Source organism: Myxine glutinosa, chromosome 11 (assembly GCF_964187855.1).
Source record: "Myxine glutinosa chromosome 11, kmMyxGlut1.1, whole genome shotgun sequence".
Lineage (NCBI taxonomy): Eukaryota > Metazoa > Chordata > Myxini > Myxiniformes > Myxinidae > Myxine > Myxine glutinosa.
This window is the reverse complement of record NC_136271.1, coordinates 40,232,585-40,246,500: the sequence shown is the minus strand read 5'-3', so window position 1 is coordinate 40,246,500 and position 13,916 is coordinate 40,232,585. Positions and strand designations below refer to the sequence as shown.

Below are 13,916 nucleotides of genomic sequence, written 5' to 3'. Positions count from 1 at the left end.
GGTCGTGGAGTGAGTATGGTGGAAACTGTGGAGTGGAGTGGATGGTGCAAAGGTGTGAATGGGGGAAGGATGGACCCCCATCACGAATACCCGGGGAGGGTAGTGTAAGTGTTAGGTAGAGGGTACAGGTAAATTGTGGTTGGATATTGGCATCTGTGGTGCGGGTAGTTGCACAGGAGTGTAGTGATGGGTGCATTAGTGTTGTGGAAATGGCTGGGCGTGTAGCCTGTTAGTGTGTGTAGTTGGTTTGGGCACTCCACCACTGTGAGGATGTCGGCCAGGTGAGGCCGCAGGTGGGCTCTGGGAGCCGGTAGAGTTGTTGTGGATGGGGCCCGAGGATCCGGAGGACTGACCCGGGTAGCCCAGTGCCAGAGGGCACCAAGGGGTGACAGAGCCAGGAGGGCCTTCCCCAATTAGATAGGTTAGGGTGAGGAGCTAGGTAAGCTCAGGTGGCAACTGCAGTGGTGGAGGTGTGCAGGTGGGTAGGCCTGCTGGGAGAGCTACACGCCCCAGTCCTGAAATTGTGCAAGGGCACAGGGAGTTGCATCGGGGGAGTGAGACCCCAAATTGAGGAAGCACCACAGTTTGGTCAATGGGAATTTGGTTCTTAAAACCGCATAGAGTAAGATGGCCAATGGATTGGCAGGGAAAGACCCCAGGTAGTGTAAAGTGTGTTAAAGTCATTTAGAAGGTAGTTAGGATTAAGAATCTCCTCGCACCATCTGCATCCACTCACCTGAGGTAACGATGGTACTCCACACCATGCCATGGTTTGTTCGTTTTTATTATTTTTGGTGCAAATGTTTGGATTGTGAGACGCATCATGACGTGGGTGTGACATTGTGCTGATGTTCCATCTCTTCCTCCTTATGAGGATTGATGATGAATTGGGTGATGGCAAATTTTGGTTAGAGGGATTGTGAAGACGAATTTGGTGTAGGAGAGATATGGGGAGACGTGACAGTAGTGACGAATTTGTAATGTGTAGATTTTTGTAAATATGGGGTAAGGGCAAGGGTAGAGTAGGTAACAGGGGGGTGACGTACGGTAGGGACGAGCTTTTCTCCGCTCCGTCTCCATACGCACCTCGCCTTGCATTGCCTTTATTGATGTGTACCCTTGAGACCTTACCCCTCGCTCATCTGTCTTTTCCCCCCTTGTCTCCCACATGAGGACTGTGCGCCACTGGGCGCCGAGGGGAGCGTGCGAGAGTCCGCCATTGGGCGCCCGAACCTCTCGCAACCACAGCTGTCTGCATCGATGCACCACCTTATGGACCACATGTCTGTGGCTGAGCACCACTTATGGACCCCATGGGTTGGGGCATGGCCCCTCTGCTGGAACCGGCCATGAAGGCCCGAGATCTTGCTGGCGGACCTTGGTCACAGGGCACCGATGCCCCACAGGTGAACCACACGTAGTCGGCCCCTGTGGGCCATAAATAAAAGAAATGGACACGGTTTGTGCACTTTTATTGCAAATAGGCCACCAGCAAAGAAGGATGACAACAACTGGAAGAGAGCATTAGCCAGCAGAGGGAGCCGAAGAGCAAGACACCACCAAGGGTTTGTTGTTTTTATTTTTATGAACTATGATGACTGTGCACAGATTGGTGCTTGAGGGTGCTTTGGTGTGTTTTTGGGTGCTTTCATGGTGCATCGATGCAGGGCAGACTGTCTCCCCCCCCCCCCCCCCCCCAAAAGAACGATCACAGGTCCTGGGTTGCGTTTTGTAAATAAAGTAGAGTCGTTGTAAATAATGCGCCCCCACCGTAAATGTATAGTTTGAAGACCATTCCGCAATTCGGTTAGCTGTGGGCGTGAGTCTGTTAGGTAGGGTGCAATGGAGCAGCGGGACATATTTATTTATGTTTTAAAACTGTCGCACTCAGGGGCAGGTTAAATGGAGAGGGAACTACACCTGCGTGCCACACTAAACGTAAAGGTAAGAGGCCCGGGACGTGCCCAAGAGGAGGAGGGTGCAGTGTTGTGGATATGAGGATTGTGTTTTTTTTAATTGCTTTATTCTGGACCCTCCTGCCTCCAGTCTGTGTATAAAGGTCAAAGGTCGTTCCGTAGTTATTTCATAAGCACTCACGTTAGCCAATCATCGATTTCCCCCTTGTTGACAGTTATTTCCTTATTCTGTGTATTAGGCTAAGGATTTGTCTTCCATTAATTGACACTCCATTGCACCGAATTCAAATAAATAGATCCCCTTTTATTCCCATTCCCAAAGCCTTTCCTGCCTGCAAACCGCATTTACTGCAGCTGTGGGTTGCTGTTTTCACCGCGACTCCATTACGCACGAGGTAACCTCGGAGAAGAAAGGCGTGTCCCCACCTCGTCATAGAAGGGAGGAGTGAGTCAGCCCCACTCAACCAAAACCAAGAACAAGGGGTTGGACTTGGAGAGGGTGTGGAGAGAAACATCGAGTAGGTTCGCGAAGGTTCAAGGGCGTGGCATATATAACCCGCACGACGACGCCCCCAAGAGAGACGCGCAAGGAGAGAGAAATACGTGCGACGATCGCGCAGGCAGGAGATCGGAGAGAAAGACGCGTCAGACGATTTGGAAAGAAGGGGAGGACCAAAAGAGCCCGAGGCGTGCAGCGACAACCAGCCCCTGCCACGTGCAACGAGATACGTGTGCCGACGTCGCCCTGCTCGCTCCCAGCCTGACAAGGACCGGCTTGCTGTGCGCCCTGCCAAGCCTTCCAGCTTGTGTTTCGACCTTCTCCCTCCAGCAAAAACCAACCTGCAATTTCCCCATTCGTGTACGTGAGTTTGTTCTGTGTGTCTTGTCCCTGGGTTAATTAAGACTGTTAATAGGTAAGCTAACGATTTCACTGTGGCACCTGCTTTTTCCATTTCCCTGTATATAACCTTGACTGCTCCTTTTGCTTTAGTGTGTGTAAATAATAAATCCTGTTATTCCTCTGTACGTCTTCTTCTTCCTCTTCACATTTGGTCGCTTTAGAGGTTTCCATATTGAATATCTGTGGCGCGATTTTGGCCAACGTTCAGGAATCGGGTTAGTCGGGGTAACTGTTCGGGTGCGGCGGCCATCCGCTCGGCCAATTAACATCCTAGCCGCGTCCGTAACAATATTTTGGGTGGGTAATCCTGGGATCTCCAGGAGTAAAATAGGCGATTTAGTTTTCCCAATTTCAGCTTTAGTATCCAGCATTCTCAGGTTTGGACTCCCGCATAACATTGGCGTTCGCATAACGTTCATTGTGACGATGTTCTCATAGTGACGATGTTGTGACGATGTATGTGTTCACGGTAGTGTTTGACGTGACGGTGTGAACGTAATTTCGTAATGTTTTTCGTTTCGTAATCCTTTAATGAACGTTTAATGTTTAATGAACGTTTAATGTTTAATGAACGTTTAATGCCCTTCGATGTCCGGGGCAACACGGGCGCTACACTGGACGGGCCAGCGTGTACCTTGCCCTTTGCCGCCAGGCTCGGGTAAACCGCTGAGCCCCATTCGTGATGGGGACTGTAGCTTGAGACAGTGTCCTTCATCAAAAGTACAATAAACGCTGTCTCCATCGATCTTGCCAAGGCCGTAACAGCCGTAACGTTTAATTCCACATTGCTATTTGGGCGGTGAATACGCTAACAGATCGCTGTCTCCATCGATCGCGAACAGATCGCTGTCTCCATCGATCTTGCCAAGGCCGTAACAGCTATTGGCTCAAAATCCTTTTAACTGTTGATTTGGTAAAGTTACACGTATCAGGAATTTGGTACATGTATCGGGAGTACATACGACATAGCGATTGTGAACACTATTATCGATCACGATTCACGATCACGATCATCACGATCATCACGATCACAGTGTATCGATCACGATTTGAAACACGATTAAATAATATTTACCGATATGAACAGTGATGTGGCTTTTATTGAAATTCTGAAGATACTGTTTAGATTTTGATGATTTGCGTGTGATATGATTCAACGGATGTTTTTAAGAATCATTTAAAATAAAAAAACCTTCAATTTCTTATATTTTTCCTTTTCATTTGAGCTTCCCAATTGAAGCCCCGCCCATAGGGCGGGTACCGTTGCTAGTTAATTAAATTTCCTTTTTCTTCTGACAATTAACTCAGGCACCTTTTGAGTCAGGAAGCTGATATTTGGACATGCCAATGACCAGGTGATTTGGCTGCAAAGGATATTTTTGATTTATTAGTTAATCAATTCATCAATTAATCGATGAATTATTTAATTATTCGATTAATGACTAATTTTTTTTTTTTTTTTTAAAGTTACAGACTCTGATGAAATGGTGGTGGTTTATGTGTTCTATGACCGAATTGATTAACTATTTAATTTTTTCATGATCATTATTTATTTATTTTCATTATTAATCATTTATTTATTTTCTTTCTCATTTGGCCAATATCTCAGGCACCTTTTGAGCTCGGAAGCTAATATTTGGACATGACAGTGACCAAGTGATGTGGCTATCAAGGATATTTTTGATTTATTGATTCATCATTTAATCGATTAATTATTTATTGATTAATCAATTAATTATTTAATTTTTTATTAATGACTTATTTAATTACATTTTTAAAAGATACATCTTCGGATGAAGCACTAGTGGTTTAGTTATGCTATTAGCCAATTGATTAAGAAAATATTTTGTGATAAACTTTTATTGATTTTAATTATACAATTAATCAATCAATTATTGCACACCTCTATCGTTGGAGGTATTGACTTATATAGGGTTGGTTTTCTAAGGCTTATATCAAAATATTAACTTATATCAAATGTCTTTTAAGATGAAAGCGCGATGACGTCACCACGTCACACGGCACGAATGCGCACCTGTGTCGTTGGAGGTATTGACTTCTATAGGGTTGGTTTTCTAAGGCTTATATCAAAATATTAACTTATATCAAATGTCTTTTAAGATGAAAGCGCGATGACGTCACCACGTCACGCGGCACGAATGCGCGCCTGTGTCGTCGGAGGTATTGACTTCTATAGGGTTGGTTTTCTAAGGCTTATATCAAAATATTAACTTATATCAAATAAGTCTTTTAAGGTGGAAACGCGATGATGTCACCGCGTCACGCGGCACGAATGATTCCATTGTGCACGCTTTCGTTTTATTTCCAAATTAAAATCTGTTTTCACTTTTGCCGTAAAAATGACATCAGTGCAGCGAGTGTGGTATCTTATTTGGTGAAATTCGGTCGATTTGAAGTGGTGAAAATAAAATGTGATCGTGGAAAATCGTAGCGAGGGGCCATTTTGAATCGGTTTTCGATTATTGCACCGGATTATTGCACCCTCCCATCACCCTGCCCCATCACCCTCCCCCATCACCCTCCCCCATCACCCTGCCATCACCCTCCCATCACCCTCCCATCACCCTTTATTGGACCATTTGACTTCTATAGGGTTGGTTTTCTAAGGCTTATATCAAGATATTAACTTATATCAAATAAGTCTTTTAAGGTGAAAGCGCGATGACGTCACCACGTCACGCGGCACGAATGCGCGCCTGTGTCGTTGGAGGTATTGACTTATATAGGGTTGGTTTTCTAAGGCTGTAGGCCGCACCTCATTTTGTCGAATAAAGTGGTATTCGGGTGGTTCCGGTATTTGGGACCGCAGGGACAGAAAGTGCAGGTACGGGGTGCTTGGCACTCCCCAGCCGGCCCGCTCTGAAGGTTCGGATCGGGACACCGGGATTCATTCCGGTCGCCCGGTCGGCCCGGAGGTGGGGGTGCGGGGCCTGTCACGGAACGTCAAAACAAACGGCCTGCCGGGGCCGCCCAAAAGTCGGGCGTGAGGGGCGCGTCCCCCTGGTGTTGGGCTAGCGGCTAGGGTGCCGGCTTAGGATCCTAGGATCCTGGGTTCGAATCTCGGTCGATCGCCGAATTAATGCCAGGGGGGTTGACTCAGCCTGTCATCCTTCCGAGGTCGGCTAATTGAGTACCAGTTCACTGGTAATTCCCTGTTTGTCGTTGAAGGCGGCAAAAAGGGTTGGTGTCAGGAAGGGCATCCGGCCGTAAAAACATTGCTTCAAAAAGGGGACAAAAAAACAACAACTACCACGGTCCCCGAAAAGGCCAACCCCCGCTTTGCGGGGAAAAATGGCCTCTAAACGGTGGGTTTTTTTCCCTCCCAATGCAATCTCTATGAGCTGCACTGCGGTATTGCCGGGCGCCGGAGGTGCCCCGGCAATGCCGCGCTGTAGGATATTTAATTATTTGGCATGGGGGCGGTGTACTTTGAATGTATCTGTACTTGTTTTTTTGTTTTTTTTTACGATCGACGAATAGCGATAGCTAGATTGATCACATGACGCTGTGTGGGCATAATTTAAAAAAAAATACAATCCATGAACACGAGTGGAATACCTTATTTGCGAAGAAAAGTTAGACATTTTGAAATAGTTGTTGATGGAATTTTTTGCTTTCAGAGAAAAGTGAAATACAGCAGATGAAAACACTATTAGATTTTTCATTATATACACTGGTTGATATAATTGATGGATTCTTCAGTCGGTCATATAGTATATCACCCCCACCAGGGTGATATACGATATGATTAACTATTATAATAGTTATATAATTATATAATTATAATTAACTATTATATATGATATACTATTATAATGAATATATCGTCTCATTAACATTGTGCGAGTCAGTCCCGTGTTCCCATGTGAATGAATAAGATTAGATAGAGCTGTGTCTGTCCCGTGTTCCCATGTGAATGAATAAGATTAGATAGAGCAGTGTCTGTCCCGTGTTCCCATGTGAATGAATAAGATTAGATAGAGCCGTGTCTGTCTCGTGTTCCCATGTGAATGAATAAGATTAGATAGAGCTGTGTCTGTCCCGTGTTCCCATGTGAATGAATAAGATTAGATAGAGCAGTGTCTGTCCCGTGTTCCCATGTGAATGAATAAGATTAGATAGAGCCTTGTCTGTCTCGTGTTCCCATGTGAATGAATAAGATTAGATAGAGCGTTGTCTGTCCCGTGTTCCATTGTGAATGAATAAGATTAGATAGAGCCTTGTCTGTCTCGTGTTCCCATGTGAATGAATAAGATTAGATAGAGCCGTGTCTGTCCCGTGTTCCATTGTGAATGAATAAGATTAGATAGAGCCTTGTCTGTCTCGTGTTCCCATGTGAATGAATAAGATTAGATAGAGCCGTGTCTGTCCCGTGTTCCATTGTGAATGAATAAGATTAGATAGAGCGTTGTCTGTCCCGTGTTCCCATGTGAATGAATAAGATTAGATAGAGCCTTGTCTGTCCCGTGTTCCCATGTGAATGAATAAGATTAGTTTGATAAGATTCATTCTGATTCTGCACAGGGGATTTATTTTATATCTGTTACCTCAGTTTTGTCATGTGTGTGTGTGTGTGTGTGTTTCTGTGTGTGTGTGTGTGTGTGTGTGTGTGTGTGTGTGTGTGTGTGTATGTGTGTGTGTGTGTGTGTGTGTGTGTCTGTCTTTCTTCCGCCCTCCCACTATCTTTTTCTCTTTCTCTGCGATAATAAACCCTTTGTTCATGAAAACTTGTACGGGGTCATTTGAGGTTCGGGACTTTGAAATTAAGCGTTGAGTGAATTGACTTAAAACAAATCCGATAACGAACCGATTGGTTAACGCGCATTTAGCCCATAAAGCTCATTGGACCTTGTGGAGAAAAGCCGATGACAAAAAGCATTTCTAAGCTGCTAACCAGTAAATCCAGCACTTTATGGGTTAATGCGCAAATGGTGCATTCAACAATTACGTAACACTATTTTTAGGGAGCGCATACAAGCTTGATAATTTAACCCTACTAATAATTTAACATAACACTCAACCCAAACAAAGCCAATGGGAATGTGATGCAAAAAAGCAGGGCAGTGTATAATCAGCAGAGGTCGACAGGACTATGTTAGGCCCACCAGGAAACAAGATATAGGTCAGAAAGTTTTGTCTCTGTGCTATGTTGGTTGGAGTCAAGTGACAGATGTGGGTGTGGTCCGGCAGCTGTCCGACCAATGGGTGCACATTTAAAAAATCGACCCACAACATTAACCCCAACAACAACAGCAATTTGAAGTTCTTTGTAGATCTGTGACATTTTGTGACATTGTGACATTTTGTCTCTGTGCTATGTTGGTTGGAGTCAAGTGACAGATGTGGGTGTGGTCCGGCAGCTGTCCGACCAATGGGTGCACATTTAAAAAATCGACCCACAACATTAACCCCAACAACAACAGCAATTTGAAGTTCTTTGTAGATCTGTGACATGTCGCAGGTAAAAATAGAGGGCAGAGACCACAGACCTGTCTGCGAGGTGAGAACAAGAAATCTTGTGCTTCGGCCTCAACACGGAAGATTCAAATAATTTTCACAGTTTTATATTCCATGTAATTCAGGTGAAACAGAAGTGAGCTGGCATTCCAGACCACAGCAGAGAGCAGAACTCCATTGAACTACAGAAAAAGGTATTGTATAGTTTAAATGTCTCTGATTTTCTAAGGAAAGGCTTGGATTGATGAAAGGTGCCCAGTCTGGAGCTGGCTTTGAAGGACAGCTTTGCGATGTTCTGAATGTGGTTAATGGTGAGCTTATAATTTTAAGAGATTGAACCTCTTTCAGTGGATGACAAAGTAAATCAACAGGTGGGTTCATTTGACGATAATTCTGGAGCGATAGGTTGAGACCGAGATTTTCCAGAATGGAATGACATGTTCTATTTGGCAGACCAATGTCTAATCCTTTCCAGATCAGCTGAGAGACACAGCTGCTGTCTGCCTAGCGGAAGGAAGCGGTGCAGCACGACACAATGTGGAGTTGTCTGCAAAAAGGAAGAGAGGGGTTTCCAGAGCATTAGAGAGGTAATTTATACAGGTGAGGAACAAGACTGGGGCCAAAACGCTGGTTTTGGGAACTCCAGCCTCCACTGAGAGAGGGCAGGAAAGAGTTTGATCGATGACTACATATTGACTACATGAGTGGAGGAAGTCAGTAATCCAGGCACGAAAGCAAGCTAAGTCACTGCTGTGAGCTTGGCAAGTACAGCAGGATGCTGAATGCCGATGATATGTCCAGGAAATGATATTCACCTGTTGTTTGAGATAGATGGCCTCCAACAATTGCTGAGAGAGGAGTAAGAAGCATGTCCATGGTTGAGTAACTGGCAGGGAATCCAAGCTGATAGCCAGAGATTAGACTGGTTGAAACCAGAAAAGACGACATCAGAAGCAATTATGCATTCCATGACTTTGCTTGTAATTGGAAGCAACCTCATTGGCATGCAGTTGGTCGGGTCTGTTTTTGCACCATTCTTGTGGATGGGAGTGATGTTTGCGGAATTCCTTGCAAAGGGGAGGTGGCTATAAGAGGACAGAATGAAAAGGGCAAATGGAGGGGAAGCAAGAAAGGCATAGCAGGATTTGAGGGCATGGGCACTGATGCCATTTGGGCCGATTGCTGAGGCAGTGTCAAGGCTCGACATAACTTTATTTACCTTGTCCTGTGAGAAAGACACATAGTCCCATATAAAGTAGGTTTGTTGGGATTAGATGAGGACAGAACATTATGGGTTGGATAAATTACATTGGGAGGCAAAAACAGAGTTTAGACATTCTGCCTTACCTTACCTTAGGCAAGTGGAGTACAGGGCTGGGTGTGCAGCAGGGGGAGAAAGACATGTGGTGGGAGAAGGGGAGAAAAGGTGGAAGGACACGCAGAGGCGAGGGTGGGGAGAGGTGGGTGGCGAATTCCTACTAGGAACAGGAAGTAGGAAGTATGGCAGGGGAAAGGTGGGGATGTGGGATGGGTGGTAGGAAGTGTTATTGAAAGCACACAGTGTTGCACCCATTGGGAAGTGTTTCATTCATCAATAATACATTACGCCGAAGGATCCATCGGCCAGTTCTGATCGTTTTTGAATATTGGAGATCCCATTGTGTCTTTCATGAAGAGTAAGTGAGTTAGCATCAACATCCTACACAAAATACAAAACCCTGTCACCTTTACTCAAACGGGAAGTCTGGCCAGCCATTCCGTGACAGACTTGAGCCAAAAACATTCTCCAGCCAAAGCTATAGATATTTGTGGTTTAGGCCATTATAGTAGTAGTAGTAGTAGCAGTCGTAGTAGTAGTAGTAGTAGTAGTAGTAGTAGTAGTAGTAGTAGTAGTAATATTCATAGTGTTCCTTATATCGACTCATTTTATATTTCTGGCTTGGATGTTTTTAACTTGTAATAGATAACTATATCAACTCCAATGCCAAAAGTGTTATACAGTACATGATTAAACAACTGTGGCTGTTACTGTAAAAATATTTTGGATTACTGAATTGTTGTCAAAGAACCTTCACTGAAGTTAAAAAAATTAATTTACGGCTTCCTCTCCGCTCCAACCTTTTGTTCATATGTGTTCTGTACCGTCCCCCAAACAGTGATGACTCCATCTACATTTCAATGTCTGACAACATGGACCAACTTATATCCACTCATCCCAACTCTCTCTTCCTCATATGTGGTGACTTCAACTGTCATCATGCCACCTGGTTGGGTGTGGGTTCCTCTCTCACTAGTCATGGCACCTCAGCAAAGGACTTCTGTGACTCACTGGGATTGACACAATCTGTCAATTTCCCGACCCGGATCTCAGCCATTGGAGTATCTTCTCTTCTAGACTTGGTTATGACAAACTTCCCTGCTAATGTCTGCTGCTCTTCTTCTGCTCCAATCGGTTCTTCTGATCATGTGCTTGTCAAAGTGGACATCTCTCTGGCCATTCTCAGAGAGCCTCCTCAGCGTCGACGAGTCTGGCATTTCACTCAGGCCGACTGGGACGGTCTTCAAGCAGCCATCAATCGTCTGGATTGGTCTCCCATCTCCACTGCCTCTGACATCAATTCTTCCTGGGAATTCTTCCAAAGCAAACTGATCTCTCTCATGCACAGATTTATCCCATCTCGCCTTCAATTGTCTTACCCTTCCTCCCGTCCATGGTACACTGAATCTTGTGGTGAGGCAGTTGCCCTGAAACAACTTGCCTTTGCCTCTTGGAAGGCTAATCCAACTGAAGGAAATCTCAGTTCCTTCCACCAAGCTCGGAACAAGTGTGTGTCTACCCTCAGGAGTGCCAGGAAGCACTATCTCTCCTCACTCAAGAATGAACTCTCAAACCTGTCTCCTTCCTCCAAATCCTGGTGGCGTCTGGTCAAATCCGTTTCTGGTGTTTGTTCCCCCTCCATCCCCTCCCTTACCTCAAATGGCCACACAGTTGACATCGCACGTGACAAAGCCGAATGCCTCAACTCTGTGTTCGCCTCAAAATCCTTAGTCCCAAACCCATCTCTCTCTGTTCCCACCTTTCCCAGTCGAACCCAACTGCTCCTGGACTCTGTGTCCTTCTCTCCTGACAAGGTGGAGGAGTTTTTGTCAAACCTCGACTCTGATTCTGCAACTGGACCAGACGGCATCAGCCCATGGGTCCTAAAATCCTGCTCTGCCGCTCTATCTCACCCTCTCTCTGTTCTTTTCACCCTATCTTTTGCTCAAGGTCATCTGCCAGCATCCTGGAAATCAGCTAACATTACCGCTTTACACAAAAAAGGTGCAAAAACAGATCCTTGCAACTACAGACCAATCAGCCTGCTCCCAATTATCAGCAAAGTCATGGAATCCATCATTGCTTCGGATATGAAATCTTTCCTCTTCTCCAATGGCTTGATCTCTGATCATCAATTTGGTTTCAGACCAGGTCACTCTACTCTGGACATGCTGCTTCTGCTGTCTCAACAATGGATGGAGGTCCTCAATGCCAAACAGGAAATCAGAGCTGTCTCCCTTGACATATCAAGGGCCTTTGATACGGTCTGGCACCCAGCTCTGCTCACCAAACTCTCCTCCTATGGTATCCATGGAAATCTCCATGCATGGCTTGCGGACTTCCTCTCTGGTCGTAGTCAACGTGTGGCCCTGAATGGATTTCTCTCATCTCCCCTTCCTGTTCAGGCTGGAGTTCCCCAAGGAAGTGTGCTGGGCCCTGTGCTTTTTCTGGTCTTTATCAATGATCTCTCTGACTCTCTGGAAAATCCTCTCTATCTCTTTGCTGATGACTCCACTCTCTGCCGCTCCATTCCTCTTCCCTCAGATCGGCAGTCTGCAGCCTCCTCACTCTCTGAAGACCTGGACAAAATCACAGACTGGTCAAACAAGTGGAACATGTCTTTCAATCCTGACAAATCTCACTCTCTTACTATGTCTCTCCGAAAAGATCGACTGGACAACCCTCCCATCTACTTTCTCAACAATCCTCTCCAAGAAGTTCTGTCACTCAAGCTTTTGGGTCTCACTATCTGCCATGATCTTTCTTGGGAAAACCACATTTCCAAGCTGGCCTCCAAAGCCAGTCGCCGACTGGGCATCCTCCGTCGTGCGAAGTCCTTCCTCGGCACACCTGAGCTCCTCACCACATACAAGGCTTTCATCCGCAGCTCAATGGAATACTGTTCTCCCCTATGGGCTGGTGCTCCTGCCTCACACCTGGCTCGGCTTCACGCTGTTGAATCCAAAGCTTTCAAAATCATTGGAATCTCCCGCGATGAAGCTATCTCTGAGGGCTTTTCACTCACTCACCGCAGGCAGGTAGGTGGCCTTTCTGTCTTCTACCGACTCCTCTCCGGCCTTGCTCCCCCAGCTCTCTCTGTGCTCTGTCCCCCAAATATTCCTACAGGTCGCACAAGATCTGCCAGCAACCCTCTGATGGTTAAACTGCCGAAATCTCGGCTCTCTGCTCACCTTCACTCTTTCATTCCTCTTTTCTCCCGCCTGTGGAACAAACTCCCACACTCCCTTCAATCCCTCTCCTCCCTCCAGGTCTTTAAAACAGCTGTTCACCACCATCTCTTATCTTCCCCCATCCATAACCTTGATCTTTTCTACCCCCACTAATTCACCCCAGATCCACCTTGTTTGAAATTCCAACTTCTTTCCTGGAAATCCTGGCAGTGTCCATATGTTTATACCTCTCCCACCCCCCCCCCCCTTCACATGCCTCCCCCCCTTCACATGCCTCCCCCCCAAAGCCCTCTCCCTCCCACAGATCTCTCGATGTCTCCATGTCTCTCGGTCCCTGCTCTCAAATGTTGTGTTTGTGTCCTTCCCCCTCTCTCCCCATCTTGTCTACCGCTCCCGATGTTATTTGTTTTATGTGTCTGTTTGTCTTTCTGTGTGATTAATGTTCGCTCTTTCACGAGCCTCGATCTTGTATACAAAAAAAACAAAAAAAAAACAAAAAAAAAAAAACAGCGTATAAGGCTCATAGGAGCTGCAACACAAGTCACATACAAACATGCAGACAAATACGAGAAACTCCTGACTTAAACAGACAAACAAAGCCGTTGAGATTGGGGAAGTGATGTAACCTCTTGGGGAACTCTGGGTCCTGACAACAATCTTCATGGCATTACTTTTTCTCCACGCTCAGCTGGGTAATGAAGAAGAAATTTTTTGTTGGAATGTAAATCTTCCCTGCAGTCTAATGTCTTTTTCACTTTGAAGCAGGTTATCCTCAAGGACTTGCCTGAATTTGGCTCCATTCATTGTTCCCTCTATCCTTACAAGTCTCCCATTCCCTGTTGCTGAAAAGCATCCCCATAGCATGATGCTGCCACCACCATGCTTCATAGTATTGATGGTGTTAGATGGGTGATGAGCTGTGCTCGGTTTCCGCCAGACATAGCGCTTTGCATTCAGGCCAAAAAGTTCAATTTTCATCTCATTAGACCGCACTATATTTTGCCTCATGCTCTCACGGGCCTTTTTGCAAACTCCAGGCATGCTGTCATGTGCCTTTTTCTCAGGAGTGGCTTCCATCTGGCCACAGTCCCATAAAGCCTAGATTTATGAAG

At 45.7% G+C, this 13,916-nt stretch overlaps 1 protein-coding gene across 1 annotated transcript in view; it reads right to left on the bottom strand.

Annotated features, from left to right (window-relative positions):
• LOC137436117 (adhesion G protein-coupled receptor B3) overlaps window positions 1–13,916 on the bottom strand; it is a 999,412-nt gene that overhangs the window by 129,308 nt on the left and 856,188 nt on the right. The window lies entirely within an intron of this gene.